We start from the raw sequence: 15,765 nt of genomic DNA on the forward strand, positions 1-15,765 counted from the left end.
CCACAAATATCAGAACTTCACAATAAGAGTAACACAGCATTGGAACGGGTTGCCCAGAGAAGTTGTGGATTCTCATCTGAAGACATTCAAAATCTGTCTGGACACCTTTCTGTGTGATTTGATCTAGGTGTTTCTACTCTAGCAGGGGGATTGGACTAGATGATATTTTTTGAGGTCCCTTCCAGTCCCTAACATTGTGTGATCATCTCAGAATGCACCTGGTATCTGTAAACAGCAGTGAAGTTAACAGATCCTGTATTCATCCTCTAGACACAGCCAAGGTCCAGAGTTCATTTAGACCCTGACAGTGTGATAACTTTATCATTGGATATCTTCAAATTCAATCTAGAAGTGAGTAGAGAGACACTGTTCTATCCTTCTGTGTTTTAGTGTCTATTTAGAAGTACACATCACAGAGCAATAGCATTGTGCCCAGTGTTTCTCCAGGAGACTCCTTTCTGAGAAGTAGCTTGGAATGAATACAGAAGCAATGTATACCTTGACTAGGGTCTCTGTGGGAAACTGAGAAAGATCAGCTGACCGTGAAGCAGACTTAGTTTTGGAATTGATGTATGTGTAATCACATGTGGTGGGTCAGAAGGATCATATTGCCACAAGATCCTATTGACTGTAACCCATCTGTGGTCTTCTAGTTTTCTCATCCCCCCTTTCTTAATGCATGGTTGCTGGAAGAGATAGTGATGCCTGTGGAGGATCTCCAGGTAAAGATCTGGCATAAGTCTCAGGATGTTTATTTTAAGATTTTTACTCTGCTTTTTAAGTGTTTTCCATTTTTCTTTTTCTTTTTTTTTTTTTTTGACCTACTTTAGATCAAGAAAATTTCGAGAACCCATTCCCTCCATTGGACTCCTGTACAATGGTGGGACATTGTCCCCATAACAGTCTCCAACCTGCAGGGCTGTTCAGTACTGTGCTCCTTAAAGTAGCACTACTGCTCCAGTATAAATGGAGGGAAGGTCCATAAATCTGTGCTTCTAGGAGCAGTCTATGAAGACAAATGATGAACTGGGAAATGTGAGTATTGGGCAATGGAAAGATGTTCTCATATCCCCATTTGCTCTTGCTGCAGAGATGCTGTCATCAGGGGATTAAAGCCCCAAAAGAGAGTGTTGTGTGCAGCTATTTGCATATGTAAAAAATCTTCAAGATATCACTTCCAGGAGAGCTCAAGGTCAAGACTGGTGAAGCTGGATTTTTCTCAGAACATCTGCATCTATAGGTAGATTGTTAACGAGGCACTAATTGGATAAGGAAAAAAAGAGGGAAATGAACAGAGGAACTGTGTATCTGAATCAGTAGAGTTGTGAAATGTGGAAACTCACAGGATATTTTTGGCTGTAGCACTTATTCCTTCGTTCTCACCTGTGTAGGAGATGAATCTCCCCTGGAGACCTCATTGTCCCACGTAACTGCTCTGCTCGTGTACAGATATAGAGCTCAGTTTCCATTTCAGCTGGTTGTGGAGTTGCTGCTGACAGCTCTGCCTCTGCGAAGGGAGGGAGCAGGTGATGGCGTAAGTGTCCATCAGGAGTTTCTGAGAGTTCCTCATTGATTCTGCACTTGAAGTTAACTGTTATTTACAGATACACTCTGCAGGGGTTTTGCTGTTCTCACTTTGTGCTTTAGTGGAGGATGAGGTTTCACCTGAAGTAAAGGTAAGGAAGGAGCAATCCAGGGGCCAAGGGTGACAAAGTAGAAGTGGAGTGGAAGATCTTAGAGCTTTTATGCCTAATCGCATGCATAAAAGGTATCAGAGTTGAGTGAAAATAGCCTGTGCCATCCTGCACAAATCACTTAAACTTCCTATTTCTCAGCAGTCATGGCAGCAACATCAGCATTCAGGCAATTTAATCATGTTTTTGAGGATTACTGCAGATGAGATCAGTGGCTTTCACAGGAAGGTGGTGTAGGTGTTTTGTATCTACATGCTACTCTGTCCACTGCTGTCAAAGGGTCGCACTGGCAGCTGCTGCCTGGGACAAACCTCATTATTTGGAACAATGGGGAGGGACCTAGAAGATCATGAAGTCCAAGCACCTGACCGCTAAGGGATAACTAAAACTGAAGTATATTATTAAGGCTATTATCCAAATGCTTCCTGACTACTAACAGAATGCTACACTGACAACTTCACAAAGAAACCTGTTCCAGTTGAACAACCTTGGTAAAGAAACTTTTCCTGATATGTGGTTTGAATCTCCTCTAACTGTTGAACAGTGACCACTGCAGGAAAGAGTAAGATAATGATTCTCTCATCTGACCCATGGATAGTTTTTCCTAAGTTGCACTGAAACCCAGGTTTTTTTGGGTTCCCCTAACCATCACTTTGTTTTGTGTTGAGCATCTTTCCACTTTCAGCATCTTGTGGAACTTCTTGCATTATGCCTATACATGAGGAAACTATAAGCATTTGGGGGGAAAAAAAATCTTGTTTTTTTTTCCTTGTTCTCTTTCATGTAGTCTTTTCATAATGGTCCTTATAGAAATATTCACTTAAATATAATCAACTCATAAATTAAAACATTATGACCTCTATTCTAGTAGCCTCCATTTCTCTTTTAAAAAAATTATTTGAAATTTTTGATGCTTTCATTGTAAGGTAGACAATTTAGATTACAGTCACTGCACTGATTCAGATTTTTTGCACATCAGAAGTCCATTTCTGTGGTTTATTTTCCTCTCTTTGAGACAAAGATAAAGTTGCACCCTGGCTGTTGCAGGGTGAGCTGCATGGTTATGGTAATCAATGATCACTCTCTGTGTGGATAGGAATTGCCATCCATTGCCATCCACATGCAGAATCTTAGTGTTGCATGTTTTCCTGGTGCCTATAATTTCTACCTGCCTTTCAGACTGAATGACACTGAGTTACTGTTACTATTCAAAACATGCTTAGATCCTCTGGGATCAGTAAGGTTTTCAAGGTCCAGAACCATGCACAGTGAAAGATGTGATAAATGCTGAAGCTGTTTCCTAAGTGAAATGAAGACTACAGAAATTATACCAGTGCTGATGAAGGTGAGCAGCAAGCCTTAGATTTATACAGGGAAAATGACAGCAATATCAGTCAGTTATCATGGCAACCAAGGAGCCTAGAATTTGGGTGTCAACTTTCCAATCATATTGTCTCCACCTGACATAACAGGGTATGTTTTCCTGCTTGGGGATTTAATTGTGTTTCCACTGAAGGTCACTGAAATGTTGAAGAATCTGACTGCACTCCAGAGCTGAAGGAATTCAGATTTCTCTCAGATACCTGTACCTTTAGAGTTGTACAGGAGGAAGAAGAAAAAGTGTGATGGGGTGGGAAGGCAATGCTATGAAAGCCAGGCACAAATATCAGTGGTATGGCATCCTCTGTTGCATCTTGGTTGATGTGAATTTCATGCTCTGTGGTATCCGGAGACTGGAGTTAAAATACAGTAAGAGAAGTAAATCCAGGTCTTCTCTAGAGACAGCATGGGCCACTTTTCATACAAAAAGATGAACCAAGGATGCCTGTAGGGGCAGAGGTCTATGATGAAGTGTCATCTTTGAATGATCAGCTTGTCTTATTTTAGATGCATACGCGTGCTCGTGTCTGCATTAGTCTGCAATGGGAAAACTGCAAAAGGCTTTAGAGGCATGGATTTAGTCAGAGATAATTTCTCTTTGTGGTAGAGAAATGAAATTATGATGTAAAATAAATCAGTGGCAGAATTAGAAAGCAGAAAATCTTGATCTGGGGTGCTTAATCCTTGACCTGTTGCTCAAATAATGGTAAGAGCAATCAGGCTATGCTGGAATCCTCTTACTGAGCATGTGATGAACATGTAATCTATTTCTAAATTATGAACTGGAGGGGATTTATTCAGAACTGATTTTCTTATCTGCCTGAGATAAAGATGAAGAACTAGCTGGAAGATGCAGATGCAGGACTACAGTTGTTGCAAACTTGGGTACAACCACTTCCAAGCACATTCGGGGGGAACCAATTGCTTCCAGCAAGGGCTATGCCTATCTGGTACTCTCTATATAGCATAACATTGTATTATTGCACTTGCTTTAATGCAAAGCTTTTAAGATTAATTGTATGGTCTATGCATGGTCTTTTACTCTATTTATTTATTGAATTTAAATCAGATTTTAAAGCCTCAGCATTTTAGGCACTTTCTTTCTTGTTCTGAAAACCAAAAGTGATATCATTCTAAAAAGTCACACTGGGGGAAAAAAACCTGTATTTGTCCTGTATTGTCCTGGGGCATATTACTACCCCAGTGGGAATCAACTAAATTTCTCACCTTGTTGCTAAATCTCATTGAATGAGAGTCACAGATATCAATCGTCCAGCATCATCCTTGTCTTTCTCTAGTAAGGCAGAGAAAGAGTCAATCACCTCACCCCTTTCCACATTCAGGTAAGTGTGGTATTGCATTGGTGTGAAGGATCAGGGTAATGGCCATATCCAGCAGAACCAAAGGTGGTTGGAGATGATAACTGGTAATTGTGAAACAGGTAATTGCTGCCATCATAAGGTGGAGACCTTCACTTTCTTACAGCAGCTTTCCAAAAGATTAGAACAGATGTGGAAGGAAGCAGGGTGTGGTGCCGTGGGTAGGCTGGAATTGAGCATTGTGGTTAGCTGTGATTGAGACTCAGAAAGGCAGCATCTTCTGTTTCCAAATTCCTGCAGGCCTTGTGGTTTAAGACAGAAAGATAAAAAGCTGGAGAACCTTTTTGTGTTGGTGACAGGAAAGGCTGTGTCAGAAATGATGCTACTGACAAGGGAGAGGGAGGATGTCAGATATAGCCACTGTTCAGGGCTATTCTAATTAATGCATGGTACCTCAGGTTCATATCTTTGCAGTGCTGCTTCATCCTCTCAGCTGCACCTCAGAGAGGGATATACAGGGGTGAGGAGGACAGGAGCTTTGGTTGTCTTTGATCTGAGGAAAATCCATACTAGCACTTAGCAGTCCCCTTAGGGCTGCTTCAGTGACACAAACAGGTTTTATGGAGAGGAAAAAATATGTCCTTTTTGGTCCCCCAGAACACCTGAATCCAGGCCTTTGGGCATTGGATTCTTCTATGGAGATGTCCCTTCACTAGCTTAGTTTGACATTTCTTATCCCCATGCAAGAGTATTTTGTTATACATAACATGCTTATTGCTGAAAGTTATGTAAAGGATGATAAAAACCATTCAACTTTGCACATAATTACCTAAAATCAAAAGCACGAGAAAGCATGCTCTCTCCTATGAGTTTCAGGTCGTGTAAATAGAGTTAAGATTTGGAATTGGTTGGGGAATTTTTCACAACAGAATGCTATGTGTAGCTTGCAGTTTCACACATGCACTTCATCTCCACAAGTGAAGCATGTCTTCTCCCTGCCATTTCTTCCTGCAAAGCCGCCCTCATGCTGTAGCCTATTTGATGCCATAGCATCTGCTGGAGACGTTTGTCAGGTTCATGTCTTAGTGAAATAAACTGAGAGCAGCAGAGCTGGTGTGAGGAAATATTGGACTGAGATAATTTAACTGACACTGTGGGACTAATTCTGCCTCTCCCACTTCGTGACTGGTGTAAAGAAAAAAAAAAAAACAAAACCTGGCAGCTGCCAGATGGGAGAAATAATTTTCTAATGTGATTGCTCTGAACTGTCCTGCAGCTCCAAGGACTCCTTTTTTTTTTTTTTTTTTTTTTTTCCCAAACAGGTGGGTTTTACTGCATTGGAAGATGTGGAGGGAAGTCTATGCCTTGAATTGGTCTTGAGTGATTGCCTTCTGTTTGTGACTGATCTTAACTGCAGTTAGTGAGAGATCATGCTTATGCAGTTCAGGAAATCTGATGGAGTTGGTTGGTGAGGGGAATGGAGGATGGGTATTATTCAGTTAGAAAATTGGCTGTACTCCCTCCTTCACAGGGCAGCAGAGAGAGGCTGCAGAAAGCATTTGTGTTTCTTGAAGGGAAGTCTAGTACAAGATATAAAAGAAGTTTATGCCTTTATTGTATTTCTTCTTTGTACTGTTCAGAAACCTATAGCAGTTATTAGCTTGTACTGCTATTGCTGCATGTGGTGGGTTCTGGCATATCTATTCATACATGACAGCCTTCCTGGGCTGGGTACTGTACAAAACACCAGGGGCTTGCTTAAACTTTCAGCAGATTACTTTATCCCTGGTAAATTGCAATGAAATGCATAGGTCACTCACCCAGAAGTAATGCCTCCTATTTAATACAAAGAGTACAACACCATCATTTGATAGAGTACGTTCTCAGCTACAAAATTATTTTTAAGTATAGTCACAACCATTAGCTGACTTGAGCAGATGAGCTGATTGAGAGGCTCTTCAGCGGGATGTGACAGCTGACAAACCACGTGCTGGATGGCCATGCACTTTCACACTGCTGTTGCTGCTGTTGACATGCATCATCAACTGCCTCACTGTTCACATCCACTCCTTGGTCTCTGTAAATGTTGAGCAAGCATCAATGAATGTCAAAAGATGTGATTTTTTTTTTTTTTTTTTTTTTTCCCTACAAGTAGGAACTCAATGACACTTCTTCATTTCATCCACACTTCCGTATCAGACACGATTCTGCCAGACTGCCCCTCTGCCCCACTGCAGCTGCCATGCTACAAAGCAACAAGATATAATGAAATATTAGTGGGAAGTTTCAACATCCACTGCCATCCCACCAGCATCTGCCTCTGATGTGATCAGACATAACTTGTGTCAGTTGTGATACAACAAAATATAAGGCATTACTTTCAGAGCAGCTTTAATACAAACCCAACTCATCTCAGCATGGGAACTAATTTGTGTAAGCCAAGCTTGGAAGCAGGCTGTTGCAAAAAGATGTTCCCTGAGCTGTAGGGGAATCCATCCCCTGTGGAGGTGCATCAAACTACTCCATCACAGTGGCAGAAATTGAATCACTTTAGCTTGAAGATGAGGAGGCTGATTTGCCTATTGCTGGCTCTGTCTGGCTTCAGTTTCCTTTTTAAATTTAGTGCTTTGTTTGCATTAAGCAGAAGGCTATAATTTGTCTTCCTTTAAACTATAGAAATTCAGCTGTGGTGTTGTTCTCCTACTTCTTGTTCTACTTCTCATCCATCTCCTTTTAATTTTCCTTCTGCTACTACAGTTTCCCTCCCATGAGGGGCTATGGGGGTCTGATGTTCTGCTTTCAGGGCTGTCTGTCACAGAATCCACCATGATGTTCTGATAACCCCTATCCTGGAGCTAGGCAGCTCTGGAGTCTCTCCTTGTCTGCAGTACATTTGCTGTGCTGCAGTCCCTGTAGGAAAGGTGTGGGGATTTTGCTTCTGTCATTAAAATCAATCTGTGTCCTAGCTTGGAAAGAGTTCCCAGATTCAGAGAGTTCATACTAACTGAGCAGCACCTCCCTTCTGGGAGAGCGTCGTTAATTCATGGTTGCTAATTTCTGTGAAAGTATCTTTCATGAACAAAATCTCCCCCAAGGTCTCTGCCTTTTTGTCAGTAAGCATCAGAGGCTTGTAGTGAAGCCTTGTATCACGAAGATTTCATTACTTACACTAAGTATACTCCAGAGCATTTATTAATGTACTGTAAAGCAAAAGGAATAATTAAAAATAAACTATGCTTGTCAAAGAAATAAAGTGCATCTTATGGTGCATGATCCTCGCTTCTTCTGAAAATTGCCCTTGTTCATATGGCCATTAATTCAGGGAGTGCAAGAACTGCAGTATGGTCTGCAAGATGTTAGAGCAACTTAATGATGCTTTTCTTTAAGTAACAAGGAAAAGCACCTTATTTTTCTGTAAGTGCACGCCCAGTGACAGAAGCCCTCAAATCTCTTTTGTCAGGATTCCAACAGCATAAATGATTTCAAGAACAGATTATGAAAACTCAGACCACTGCATGCAGCCTATCCATTCAAAACCCAAGTGTACCTCAATCTGTCTACTGATATGTTTCCAGGCTGAATGAATGTTGTCTCTGGTAGGATAATCTTTTTGTTTCTGAAACTGCAATTCATGGCCTGAATTGCAATTTGCTTCTTGGTGAAACGTCTTTTCTGTCCTTCTGGCAAGCTGGAGAAAATAAGGACAAAGTGAAAAATGAAGAGCTTGAAACAGTTCTGAGAGACGTGTGGATATTCCCATTTCCCTAGCATGACAGAGCTGAGCCTTACAGAAACATGAAATATATTAAAATTCAATCACGTTACTATTGTCTCAACCTGTAGAGCAGCACTGTACTTATCTCTTCCTCAGCATCTCTCCCTGACTGCATCGCTTTCAAAGGAGCTGGTGGCTGCTCGGGAAAAATTGCCTCCAATCCCACTAATGCATTCAGGCCCATTCAGTTGTATTGTTCTCCCAATGGAAAATTAGAGAAGTTAAAATAAAGGTGCTTATGGAAATGCTGCCAGTAAATGCAGATGGAATACAAGAGGAAAGTGTAATTCATATATAGCTGTTCTTTTTTTGCTTTTGTTCAAAATAGACTTGCTTCTTTTTGTACTCCAGGGAATGGAACATTTGCAAGTAACTATGTTTGCAACTAGAAGAATAATTAGGAAGAACAATAGCATGCATCTCAACTACCAGTACCTTTTGAGCTTGTTTTGTCTTTTTTTTCCTTTTTCTTTTGTACTGACCTAATGGAATGTGTTTCTCAGATGAAAATGGTGTGGAATGGGGGTTTGTTTCTACAACATTTGCTTCTGGGAAGATGTTTGCATGCTAAAATACTGCTCCATTGATTATGTTTAAACCATTAAGGAAGAGAATAACTTATCCTATTAATAAAGATAAGCCTGAAAGAAAAAATCTGTGATTCAAATGACTTGCCAGCTCAGTATCTTTTTCTGCCTTTCCCTTGGATCCTTATTGTGCAGTGAATGTGGTATTTCACCCCTAATATCCCTAATTTTTCAGCATGTCACTGCATGAACTTGAGGAAGTCTTTATCCTTTGTGTCTTTATCTGCAAATCAGCTTTCCTTTATGAACTCTTAAAAACTTGCTTTTAAAAAGTTTAAGAATGTTGTCTGCATCTTCTAGAACCAGTAGCCATCAAAATATCAAAACAAAGGAACCTAGGAAAATGATATATGAAAAAAATGAAGGGGCATCTCTAGGTGATTCCAAGGACAAAGGTGTGAAATAAGTACAATTTGCATTAACTGGAGAGAACCTTAGTGCAGTAATCTGCTTTGTTGAAGGGCAGTTCAGTATCTTTCCTGGGAGAAAGCTTCCACTCTGTGGTGCCCAGCAGAACTTGCCTGATCTTCCAGCCTCTGCGGAAACAGGCTGAACTGCCAGTGCTTGGGGTCTGACCTTTCATGTCTTTAGCTCTGAACTGACAAACAGAACGATGGCTAAACAGGTCTTGCAGATGGGACGTTTACTGCAGGATTTCTCATCTTTGTCTTGTGTGCCCGATGGTCACTTTTTGATCCTGAGGTGGTCCTTACGATCTCTGGATTAAAGATGCAGACTATTTGTTGAAGGTTTCTATTTGAATGTCTAGTTTCCTTCCTGCTGCCTGTTTTTCTCCTTTGACACTTCACAGAAGAGCCAAAAGGGCTATCTTTTCCAGCAGAAACTTGCTCCATGTTAGTGCAGTACCTCACATGGTGAGATCCGGAGGGGAATGCAGCTAATAAAAATAACAATCCTTTCAGAAATGTTGGGTAGTATTCTATCAAGATGCTTCATGTTAAATTCTGGAATCTGTTAACCTATGAGTATGAATGAGGTATTTTTAATTCATGATTCTCATAGTACGAATGTGGGCAATAGTTTTTGTAAAATACATGTACCTTGACAAGGGAATATAATGCACTTCCTTTTCAGTCTTCTGTATTTAAAAGTGCAGCCTTCTGAAAAGGTTAAAAGAGACTTTATTTTCCTTGCACGTGTGTTCTACAATCTGGGACTCCAGATGGGAACAGGGAAAGCAGAAGTTCAGAAACCTATTCTTGTATATTTAAGACAAAGGAACAGAACTTTTAAGTGTTTTCTTTTCAGGGTAATCAAATACATTCTTCTATTTTTCTTATTGCATCTGCTAGTTGAGCTGGAAGAAGTTGTCTGTACTGGGTGACAATAAAGGCAGAACAAACAGCTTTCCTACGGTGTGAATCCAAATCAGATGTTTGTGTCTCTGTGAGGGGAAAGCGCTCCATACCAACAGAGGAAAGCTCAGCTTTCAGCTCAGTCAGTGTGGGGATGTAGCAGGTTTTACGGATGTGACTCCTGTGATCAGGAGTGATGTGAACTGTTGTCTTCCCTGGTAGTGCTGTGGCCTGTGTTCTTGCCTGGTTAGCAAAGAGCAGGGAACAGAGCATTTCAGATATGCTTATGTGGCACAGTTTCAGGGCTTGGCCCATTTCTCATGGCATGAAGACAGACGTTCTCCAGTGGGCAGTGACAGACTCTGCAAGATGCAAACGTCCTTGGTTGCATTTATGGGCAGCACAAAGGTAAGGTTTGCAGTAACTGAGAAGAGAAATGACAAGGAGGATGTGAAAAGAGAGCTCCTCTTTAACCTGTTTGAACTCATGTTGACAGTCAGAGAGGTGAGAAGTGGCTGAGAAAGTGGCTGTGTGAGGGTAGCTGCTGGTTGTACTCTTTCAAGTTTCTCCTGAGAAAGGAGAGGAGATCCGTGCAAAGATAGCAGTGAGGCAGAAGGAAGAGAAAGCAGAATTGGAACTGATTAAAAATAAACAGAATTTTCCTGAACTTGAATTGAGTCTAGGCCAGAATTAAACCTAGGTTCATTTTAAGAAAGAACTGAAAAGTTCTGATTACCAGGTGTCCAGAGGCCACCTGAATGAGGCAAATTATTCCATTTACTCAGCCTTTCATGGATTGACCATTTTTATGCATTAGTTATTCAAAACAGATGCCTTCCAATACTGAGGGTATTTGGAAGCTATAGGAAGCGTGTTCCTAAACAAGTGTTGTTGCAGTTATTCACTTATGAGATTGATAATCTCAGATTCTTCATCTGTATTCTCTTCATATAGAGAAGCTTCTCTTTCTGTGAGCTTGCTGTGTTGTTTTAGTTCAGGCCGCACGACTGTGATTTCACCTCTCAGTTACTGACAGGACAGAGCAAAGGTTGAGTAATGTGATCTGCAGTGTGCTCCAGGTAGTTCATCTCCCACTTGCCAAGTAAATTGGTGTTGATAGAACAGTCTTTATACAAGTCAAACTGTGCTATCCTCTTTTCCTACCACACTCAGTGTGGAAGTGAACTCATGGGGGAAGACATCTCATGAATGCTTTCTCCCAGTAGAAGCCTACCTTGTGTGAAATACTTCAACAGGCAGAGTATTTCTAATCCATCAGATTGCATGAGAGGAATTTGTATTTCCTTGGTCATGGTTCTTGTCTTCACATGCCTGATGTCTCTTCCTTGCTGAGAAACCCCCAGGTGGGGAGTATAATGGTTTTAATTGGGGTTGGTGAAGCAGGAGAATGCTGTAAAAGCAGGAAGGATGCTCTGCTGTTTCCTGCAGGCGTAGTGCTGTATGCCCTGGCTATTGTCTGATGTTTGCAAGAGGAGACTGCCGTGGTCTCCTACTTGAGGCTTATGTCAGTAGCAGCTGTATAGTTGGATTTGGACATGCTGCACTCCACTCACAGCAGCAAAAACTTTGTCTTCTGTACAGAGGTCCTCATCTCAACCACTGTGATAGTGTTGTCCCTGGAGATGTTCAATAAATATGTGGATGTGGCACTGAGGGACATGGCTTAGTGGGCATGGTGATGGTGGATTGACAGTTGGACTAGATGATCTTGCTGGTCTTTTCCAACCTTAATGATTCTGTGACTCCGTTTCAAAACCCAAGAACAAGAGTGCAGAGGTTCTCAGACCTAGGCAGTTGTTCTGGTACAAAATCACTTCCTATCTCTGCTTGCACAAGAGGAGGAAGGGACTTCTTGTGAAACATAACCTACTTTCATGTTGTGATGGTTTGTATAAAATGTTGCTTCATATGAGCCTCTCTAGAAGAGGTTTATGATTTGAGAAGTTATTTTGCAGTTGGCGATTTAATAGTCCTACCTAACTGCAAAGGTATGATTATTTTTTTCCCCCTGCCTTAGAGTCAGTAGATGACTTTCACTGCTCAGATAACGGCCAAAATTGCATGTTATCTTATTGCTTTTCTGGGGATAGGGGCTGTCAAAGATGCATATTTCCAAACTAATATAGATAACATTTCTTCTTTGCAGAGTTACGTTGATAAATCAGGCAGGTTGAAACTATTTGTCAGAGAAGACATTTCCTTGAGTCAGAATTGCTATGTATGCAGGGTATGGTTGGGAGGTTAGCACTTGCTAAATAATTGATCAGCCCTTGATTTGTTTAAAATACAATGCAGAAACAACAAAATGAGGCTTTCAGCTAATGTGACTCAAGCATTTGAAGAACAGTTAATTATGTCATCTTTTGATCAATGCATGCAGCCTTTTAAATATAGGCATAGAAAAGAGTTTCAGTGAGGTGGTTAATAACCTTCATGTTGACTGATACATATTATAAAAGAGCAAAAAGCATATTTTTTTTGGCCTAGTCTTTTCAGGGTAGAAAGCACAGTCGTTTCTTTGTTTTCAAGGTCCATTGATGTTTCTATACCATGTAATATTTATTGTGGATTTGGAAAATTAAGACCAAAAAATAGTGGGTGCAGTTCAAGTCTCTTGTTTTCAAAAATTCATAGGCAGACCACTGAGGAGTTTGCTAAGATCAGGGGTTGCTCTATGCTGCAAAAAGCCACTGATCCCTATCATAATACTGAGTAGCAGAAGTGGTCTCTAGGAGACCTGGAAAAGTGCACTTTGCGTGACCAGATCTTTTCCCCCTGTGACACTAAGGTTGTTTTGTGGCTCCTTGGGTTGGCCTGTCTGTCTATAGGTACAGCTTCCACAGAGCAAATCTATAGATCTAGGACACCCAAGGTTATTTTGAACTTCAACATATTGCTCCCAAGGCAGTGTGACTTCACCCTCCTCTCAACAACAACAGTTGCTATTTAGGGAAACAGGATCCACCTTCTCAACAGCATTAGAGGAGAAACCATCTGCTCCTATCTTTCCAAATAGGCAACAACACCTTCTGGACTGGCTAAGAAGATCAACTTCAAACCCAGTCATGAGTAAGGTGATCCTTGCATTTACTTTTTTGATAAAGGTTGATGTTGCAAGGCTGGGAGGGGGGAAATGGGAGGGGGGTTGTGGAAGTTCCATTTGTTACCCCAAGTATTGCTTCAATAGTTGAGGTAAAGCCTATGGTCCTTGTTAGCATCCCATCCGTAAGAATCCTTCCTCTTTCCAAGACCTCTTTGCTCATCCCAATTTGTCACATCCAGTACTTTGGCAGGACTGGTAACATGACAGCTGCAACGTTTTAAATTCAGTCCATATGTTTTTAGCAGTGGAGGCTGACAGTGTTATATGGAAGATTTGTGGTCTTCTGAAAAGCGCTCATATGAGAGAAGGAACTGACTGGTGGGATCCCATCTTGTCAACTGAAACAGAATGGCTCTTGCTAGTATACTGAAAGATGTTTTATCTGAGACTTATAATGTCTGATCTGGTGTTATTTTCAGGATGATTTTTTTTTTTTTTTAGTATAAGATGACTTTTCAACCCAAGCCTACTTTGTACGATTGCAGACTGAACTTGGGAAGTTACTCTTCATGGGCAGTTCACATACAATGCTAAACGTGGCAGATCTGTCACTATGGACAATGGAGAAAGAGCTTCACATGGGAACCTGGCTGGCATCTAAAAAATCCTTGTATTTCAGTGCTTGTCATCTGTATGTTATTCCACCTTTTGTGCTCAGTTCTCAGCTTTTTCTGTAGGCAGAGGCAACCTAGGATTTAGCTGAAGAAATTCATTAATCCACTTTATAGGAAGACAAAGTGAGTTTGAAAGAGGTTAAGTGATTTGTCCACAGTTTGAGAATAAATCATGGGCAGAACCTAGGACAAGACCCTGGGGTGCTGACACCTATTCCCAAAAGACAAATATGCATTAAAAAGGGAGCAGTAAATCAGGCAGCACTTCTGAGTTCTCTTGATTAAGGAAATGATTTGTACAGACTGTTTTCCAGGAATTTATTGCTGATTGCTGCTGCCCTTAATGCGTATGGAAAAGACTCCTGCTCTTACTCTGCAGCAATTAAATGGCATGAAACATCAAACTGTACAAAGAGGGAATGCTCAATTTCATCAGAAATCCATGACTTTTTGGTATAATTAAGTAGAGGCATGAGGAGTGTTTGCTTGTGTTGATTTTTTTTTTTTTTTTTACCTTTCAGAAGTGTGTTTTCATAAGCCTGTTGAGCTGCTCAGCGTGTTGCGATTTTTGTTAATTTCCTCTTTACCAGGTTTATCAGACTTAATTATAGCTGAAAGCGATCTTTGTCTCTAGAAGATGAAAACCCTCTGTGAAAATGCACTGATGCAGTTTGTTCCCAAACTCAGATGTATTTCCTAATTAATTCCTTTTTCTAATAGGTTGCATAATTAACAAAAAATGCAGGGAAATATTCAAAGAAATAATTTGCTTTGAACAAAGATATAGAAAAAAGGAGAAAAACCCCAAGCTATTAGTTTAATTAACCTGCTTTAGAAAGGCACTGTCAACATCAGACTGTGTATTAGCACTTCTAGGCTGTGTCATATTTTTTATCTGACCTGTCTGTTAATCTGTTTGGCCTAAAGACCTGACACCTCTAGGCACATGTCTTATTGCAGCAAGGTAAGCAGGGTCAGGCTTAATTAATGTTACACTTGGATGAGCAATTTTCTTGGGAAATCCACTGTTATGGGTCATTTTTGTTACTTGTGTGCTGTCCATTTCATGGCTAGCTAAAATGATATGAGCCAATGCCAGTTGACAGGCTCCAGTGCCACTGTCCCACTCTTTCCTTGTAACAGTCCCACAAACTGCTTTGACTTGTTGGCTGGATGGCAAACTGGCAGTGGAAAAACAAACTAATGATTGTAACACCTGGGGCTGGCTGTGCTGATAAGGGTTGACTTGGCCTTGATGGAACTGCTTCCTGCTGTCTCAGCCTGTGGGTCCATTTCAGCTGTCTCTGGACCGCCTTTCAGGTAGAAATGGTATCTGTCATTTGGACCTGAGCTTGTTGCCCAGAATTACAGTAAGATGGAGCAGGGCTGTGTGGTTTAACTGATCTTGGCTCAATTAAGCTTTAGCTCAGTCCCAAGACTTCCCCCAGTTTGGGGAGGCTTTCCTGTATGACCTTGTTTCATTTTTCTCCAGTGCTTCAGTCAGCGAGGAGCTACTTGTGCACGTTGAGATTGGCTGCTGTCAACAGTGTGTGCTCTATTTCAGGAGATGGATTGATACAGTGGTTATAGCAAGTTTGGGCCTTTCAACTCTTGTCTCTGCCAAGGATTCATTGAACTAAAGATCTCACCCGGCGTCTAAGTTAGTCCCTTTTCCAGCATGTGCTCTGAAAAACACCAGCTTGCTTCACAGGATTTCTTCAAGGCACCACTATTTCTTGTTACAAAATACTACAAGGCTCTCTGATAAAAACATCTTGTCTAGCAAAAGGAGCTGTGTGACTTTCATCACTAAAACACACCAGTGTGAGCCTCCTTCCTCTATTCTGTGGTAAGGATAAACTTCTAACTACTTAAGGGGCGGGGGGGGGTCAGTGCCCCAGACTTGAGGGGATCCTGCAGCTCCCTCGAGCCAGCAAGGGTAAGCCCTCAGTACCC

Source organism: Tympanuchus pallidicinctus, unplaced genomic scaffold (genome assembly GCF_026119805.1).
Source record: "Tympanuchus pallidicinctus isolate F22 unplaced genomic scaffold, pur_lepc_1.0 scaffold16, whole genome shotgun sequence".
Classification (NCBI taxonomy): Eukaryota; Metazoa; Chordata; class Aves; order Galliformes; family Phasianidae; genus Tympanuchus; species Tympanuchus pallidicinctus.